This window comes from Hevea brasiliensis, chromosome 5 (assembly GCF_030052815.1).
Source record: "Hevea brasiliensis isolate MT/VB/25A 57/8 chromosome 5, ASM3005281v1, whole genome shotgun sequence".
Taxonomy (NCBI): Eukaryota; Viridiplantae; Streptophyta; class Magnoliopsida; order Malpighiales; family Euphorbiaceae; genus Hevea; species Hevea brasiliensis.
Window position 1 is genome coordinate 28,156,399 of NC_079497.1, and position 6,445 is coordinate 28,162,843.

The window sequence follows — 6,445 nt, forward strand, 5'->3', positions numbered from 1 at the left end:
TGAATTTCAACTGCACCATAAGGAAACACATTATTAACAACAAAGGGTCTAATCCAACGAGAACGCAACTTACCAGGCATCAGCATCAATTTGGAATTATACAATAAAACTTTTTGTCCAACCACAAACTGCTTCCTTAGAATTAGTTTGTCATGGAATGCCTTAGTCTTTTCTTTATAGATCTTAGAGTTCTCATAAGCCTCAAGTTGAATTTCCTCTAATTCCTGTAATTGTAATTTTCTTTCCACACCAACAGTATCCCAATCCAAATTACATTGTTTAACAACCCAATAAGCCTTATGTCCTAACTCCATAGGAAGGTGACACAACTTACCAAATACCAATCTGAAGGGGGACATACCTATGGGTGTCTTATAAGCAGTCCTGTAAGCCCGCAATGCATCATCAAGTCTAAGGCTCCAATCTTTTATATTTGGCTTCACTGTTTTTTCCAAAATAGACTTAATCTCTCTATTAGACACCTCTGCTTGCCCACTTATTTGAGGATGATAAGCTATAGATATTCTATGGAAAACACCATATCTCCTCAACAATGTCTCAACAGTTCTATTATAAAAATGTGTACACCGGTCATTGATTATAGCTCTAGGAACTCCAAACTTGCTAAAAATGTTTGACTTGATAAAACCTACAACAGCTTTAGAATCATCAGTCCTAGTGGCTTTTGCTTCCACCCATTTCGAGACATAATCAACAGCAAGTAATATATAGACAAAGCCAAAAGAAGAAGGAAATGGACCCATAAAATCAATACCCCACACATAAAAAATCTCACAAACAAGTATTGGATTATGAATCATCTCATTCCAAGGTTAAACTTCTTGTTCTTTGACATTGTTCATAATTTTTGCAAATCAAATATGAATCACGAAATATAGTGGGCTAGTAAAAACCACAATCTAATATTATTCTACCTGTTCTCTTAGGTCCAAAATGACCTCCACATGCATAGGTATGACAGAATGTAAGAATATATTGAATCTCATTATCAGGAATACATCTCCTAATAATTTGATCTGAACAAAATTTCCACAAATATGGGTCATCCCACACATAATACTTAGCCTTACTTTTAATTTCTCTTTCTTAGCTCTACTCAAATTAAAAGGCACAACCTTAGTAACCAAATAATTCACTAAATCAACATACCAAGGGATCATACCTTTCAATTTAAATAACTGCTCATCAGGAAAAAGTTCCTGCAAGGGAAGTGGATCTTCTTGTGTCACTAACCTGCTCAAATGATCTGCTACCAGGTTCTCAGCTCCTTTCTTATCCTTGATTTAAAGATCAAATTCTTGCAGCAGAAGGATCCATCTAATCAACCTTGGTTTTGCTTCCTTCTTTGCCAAGAGATACTTCAACGTTGCATGATCAGAGAAGATAATTATTTTAGAAGCAAATAAATATGACCGAAATTTATCTAAAGCAAAAACTATAGCCAAAAACTCTTTTTCGGTCATAGAATAATTGTGCTGAGCTGAATTTAGTTTTCTGGATGCATAATAGTTCACATGGAAGAGCTTCCTAACACGCTGCCCTAAAACTGCTCTTACTGTATAATTACTCGCATCACACATAATTTTAAATGGTATAGTCTAATCAGGAGCCTGGATAATAGGGGGTGAAGTCAATGCAGATTTCAATTTGTCAAAAGCCTCCTTGCACTCTTCACTGAACTCAAAAGGAACCTCTTTTTGCAAGAGTCTAGACAAAGGCAATGCTATCTTAGAGAAATCCTTAATGAACCTGTGATAAAATCCTACATGACTAAGAAAAGAGCATACTTCCCTCACAGTTGTGGGGTAGGGTAAGTTCACAATTAAATCAATTTTAGATTTATCCACCTCAATGCCCCTATTAGAGACAACATGACCCAAAACAATCCCCTGTTCCACCATAAAATAACACTTCTCATAGTTCAAAATAAGATTTTTCTCAATGCATCTCTTAAGAACAGAATTTAAATGATGTAAACATACATCAAATGAATCACCATACATAGTAAAATCATCCATGAATACCTCAATACAAGTATCAATGTAATATGAAAATATGCTCATCATGCATCTCTGAAATGTGGCAGGTGCATTACAAAGCCTGAAGGGCATCCTTCTAAAAGCAAAAGTTCCAAAAGGGCAAGTGAAGGTAGTCTTCTCTTGATCCTCTGGTGCAATCACAATTTGATTATATCCAGAAAAGCCATCGAGAAAACAGAAATAAGACTTACCTGCTAATCGCTCAAGCATCTGGTCAATGAATGGCAGTGGGAAGTGGTCCTTCCTTGTTATTGAATTTAGCTTACGATAGTCTATGCACATTCGCCATCCACTCTGAATCCTTGTTAGAACAAGTTCATTATCTTGATTTGCTACCACAGTGATTCCTGAATTTTTTGGCACTGCTTGGAATGGACTTACCCAATTGCTGTCTGAAATTGGGTAAATAACTCCTGCATCCAGTAGCTTTAAAATCTCCTTCTTCACAATCTCCATCATCTGTGGGTTCAATCTCCTTTGAGCTTCTCTACTCGGTTTAGCCTCACCCTCTAGTAAAATCCTGTGCATGCACACTGATGGACTTATACCTTTGATATCAGCTATTGTCCATCAAATTGCTTCCTTGTGTACTCTCAAAACCCTAGTCAATTTATCTTCTTGAATCTTTGTTAAATTACTTGAGATGATAACTGGAAGTGTCTCATTGTCTCCCAAGTAAACATACTTCAAATGCTCAGGTAAAGGCTTGAGTTCAAGAACTTGTGCCTACACCACAGAAGGTAATAATTTTGTGTAAGATACAGGTAACTCAATCTTTGATACTCCATACCTTTTTGGAGCAGGAGGTAATAACTGCAGTGCCATTATTTCCTTTTGAACCTTTACACTTAATGGTTGATTGGTACTAATTTCTTAAATTCCTTGACTAATCACCATTTCTAACTCATCCTCCATGCTTAACTAAAAAACATCCTGCACAATTGTATCAACAACATCAATAGAAAAGACAGAATGATCATCAGCAGGATACTTCATGGCATCAAAAATATTAAATTTGACAATCTCTCCATCAAACTCCATAGTTAAGGTGCCATCATCCACATCAATTTTTGTCTTGGCAGTTTTTAGGAAAGGTCTTCCAAAAAAAATCAAAGCTAACTTTGATGTGGGAACACTATCCTCCATATCCAGAATGTAAAAATTTGCAGGAAAAATAAATTATCCAACCTGCACCAACACATCTTCAACTACTCCCAATGGGTAAGCATTAGAACGATCAGCTAACTGAATAATGACACTGGTTTCTTTCAAAGGACCCAAATTTAAGGTTTGAAAAAATGAATTTGACATAACATTAATAGATGCTCCTAAATCTGCCATAGCGCGTTCAAATTTAGAATCACCTATTCTGCAAGGAATAGAAAACAAACCTAGATCCTTACACTTAGGGGATAATTTTTGCTGAATTAATGCTGACACATTTTCCCCCACACTAATTTTCTCATTATTCCTCAACTTGTGCTTTGTAGTGCATAGTTCCTTAAGGAATTTAGCATACTTGGGAACTTGTTTGATCGCATAAAGTAAAGGTATATCCACCTCTACCTTTTTGAAAGTCTCTAAAATTTCTTTCTCTTGTTCTTCTTTATTCGTCTTAGCCAACCTGCAGGGGAATGGAGGAAGAACAGAACTATTAACCTTATTTAGTTTAGGTTCAGTATTTACCTCAATTTCAGGAACTTCAGACTCTTTTTCTCTTTGCTTCTTCTTTGGCTCATGTAGAGTCTAGTTATCAACTTCTTTCCCACTCCGCAACAGTATAGCACTCACATTTTCTCTGAGATTCATGACTGTTTGTGATGGGAGCTTTCCAAAACCTTGAGCTTCTAGTTACTCATAGATGAGGCTAACTGACCAATCTGCCTCTCTATGTTTTGAATGCTATTTCTGGTCTCCTGTTGAAACTATTAGGTATTGTTAGCCAAAGCCTTAACAATTTCATCAAGTGACATACCTTGATTTGAGGGAGGTGGAGGTGGAGGTGGAGGTGGATGTGGTTGATTCACTTGTGGCCTTTGCTGCTGGTATCGATTTTTCACCTGTTGATTCCCATAACTCAAATTGGGATGATCTCACCATCCTGGATTATAAGTATTACAATAGGGATCATACCTGCGTTGTGGCTGTCCATAATGTCCTACTACATTAGCATGTTGCATTGATTCATCCTCTTATAACACAGGACACATGTCAATAGCATGACCCGAACCCGAACATATTCCACATGCCTTAACAGTTTGCATGTTCCCTATAGCCAACTACCTCACCAAAGAAGTTAAACCAGAAATTTGTTTCTCAAGGTTAGATGTACTTACCTCATTAACCTTCATGGGTGTGTGATCCATTCTCATTCCAAACTGCTGAGAATTTGTTGCCATGTTAGCAATCAGCCTCTTTGCCTCTTTTGGTGTCTTATCAACCAAAGCTCCTCCACTAGCAGCATCTATCATACTGCGATCCATTGGTAGAAGTCCCTTATAGAAATATTGAATCAATAGCTACTCACTTATTTAATGATGGGGACAGCTTGCACACAGCTTCTTAAATCTCTCCCAATACTCATACAAACTCTCTCCATTGTACTGCTGGATGTCACAAATTTCTTTTCTTATATTGGTAGCACGGGAAGCAGGAAAATACTTCTCTAGAAATATCTGCTTCATCTCATTCCATGAGTTGAGAGATCCAGATGGAAGGTAATACAACCAATCCTTAGCTGTGCTGTGACACCCCTCACCTGACTACAGTGTAGTAGAGCAAGGCATGTCACACTCGGTGCTGGAGCACCCTCTCTTATCATACTTTATTCCTTTAATAATTTGATCTCGTTATATTTTAATATCAATTATTTTTCTATAGAGAAACTAGTAGAGTTTCCCCTATTTTATTATCAGTTGACGTATTTCACTATTCACCTACTTGAAATTTTTAATGATATTTTACAATAAAAATATCATTCATGCTCATCATATTCATCTCACATTCAATTCTTGTAATTCACATACTCATTTGTACAAATCTATTCATACTCAATTCATATGTAAACATTCTCAAATTATGTAACCAAAATTTTTAAATTTCCTTAATTTACATAATTTACAAAATAATTACATAATTTCATAATTTACATGATCTACAAATTAATTACAGTTCCATAATCTATATTTCAACATACAATTCATAGTTGACATTACAAATAATAACTAATTATAATATACAAAATACATAATATGATCTATATGGATGTCACACCCTACCCCTCTGTAAGATGTAACATGATCCCGTAGTATACCTAATGAATTACTAACTCCGTCTACTGATAACTCATTAAATACACTAAAAGGGATTTTAAAAACTTTTCTTACTTCTTTTACAGTGGTGAGTACTATTTACAGGTGTTAAAAACCTTTTTGAACTGAAGTGATAGAACTAACACATTTAAATTATTTGGAGTTTCTGTAAAAATTTTGGCAGAGTGCCATCTGTATTTTGGATAAAACAGTTCTTCAGAAAACCTGTAAAAAGCACTTCAATATGTATTTGCAAATCTCAACTCCAACATATTTCTCAACACAACATTTTTCTCAACTCAAATCCGCAGTGATTTTTCAAAGACTGAGATACAAGAAATATAATACAAAACTATTCAAGTAAATGAAATCTCAAATTTACATTTACAATAATTTATATTTAATTACATATCAAATATTTTACAAGAGTTTCTATACAACTGCTCAAATAATTTACATATATATTATTACATGCATACATCAAAACCTATGTACATGGGTATACCTATGATATACCTGGAGCTGATCTGAATATATCTTCAAGGAAATTTACTTACTGCTCTATGCTCTTCTTACCTGCGACAGCATACAAAGCTATCGCTGAGTGGTGAACTCAGTGGTGCACAACTATAATTTAAAACATAATACAATATATATTGACAAAATTTATAGTAAATAATTTGGAAATCTGAATACTCATCAAATTCCAAAACTCAAAATATTCATTGCCAATAGTGTAAATCATTTGTATAAATGGCTTTGATCACAAAATTCAATTTATCAAATCATGACTATCCATTTAAGTAATTCCAACAAAATCAATTATACACAAACCATAATTGAAATCACAATTCCTTACCATTCAAAAGCCATTTTGTATCTCAAAAATCAATCTTTATCTCAAAAACCATGTTGTATCTCAAAAATCAATCTTTATCTCACTAACTATGCAAGACTAATCTGAAAGGGCCATATTCGATGTGATTCTAACTCCCTATGGTCGGGGAGGTCGAATCAGATTCTAACTCCCTATGGTCGGGGAGGTCGAATCATCGTGCACAGTACCATCACAAT

At 35.0% G+C, this 6,445-nt stretch overlaps 1 non-coding gene across 1 annotated transcript; it reads left to right on the forward strand.

The window, feature by feature from the left end:
• The first annotated feature begins 4,589 nt into the window (after positions 1-4,589).
• LOC131180308 (small nucleolar RNA R71) lies at positions 4,590-4,696 on the forward strand. The gene has a single exon (XR_009149084.1). It is a non-coding gene; the product is annotated as a small nucleolar RNA R71 (small nucleolar RNA).
• The last annotated feature ends 1,749 nt before the right edge of the window (positions 4,697-6,445 follow it).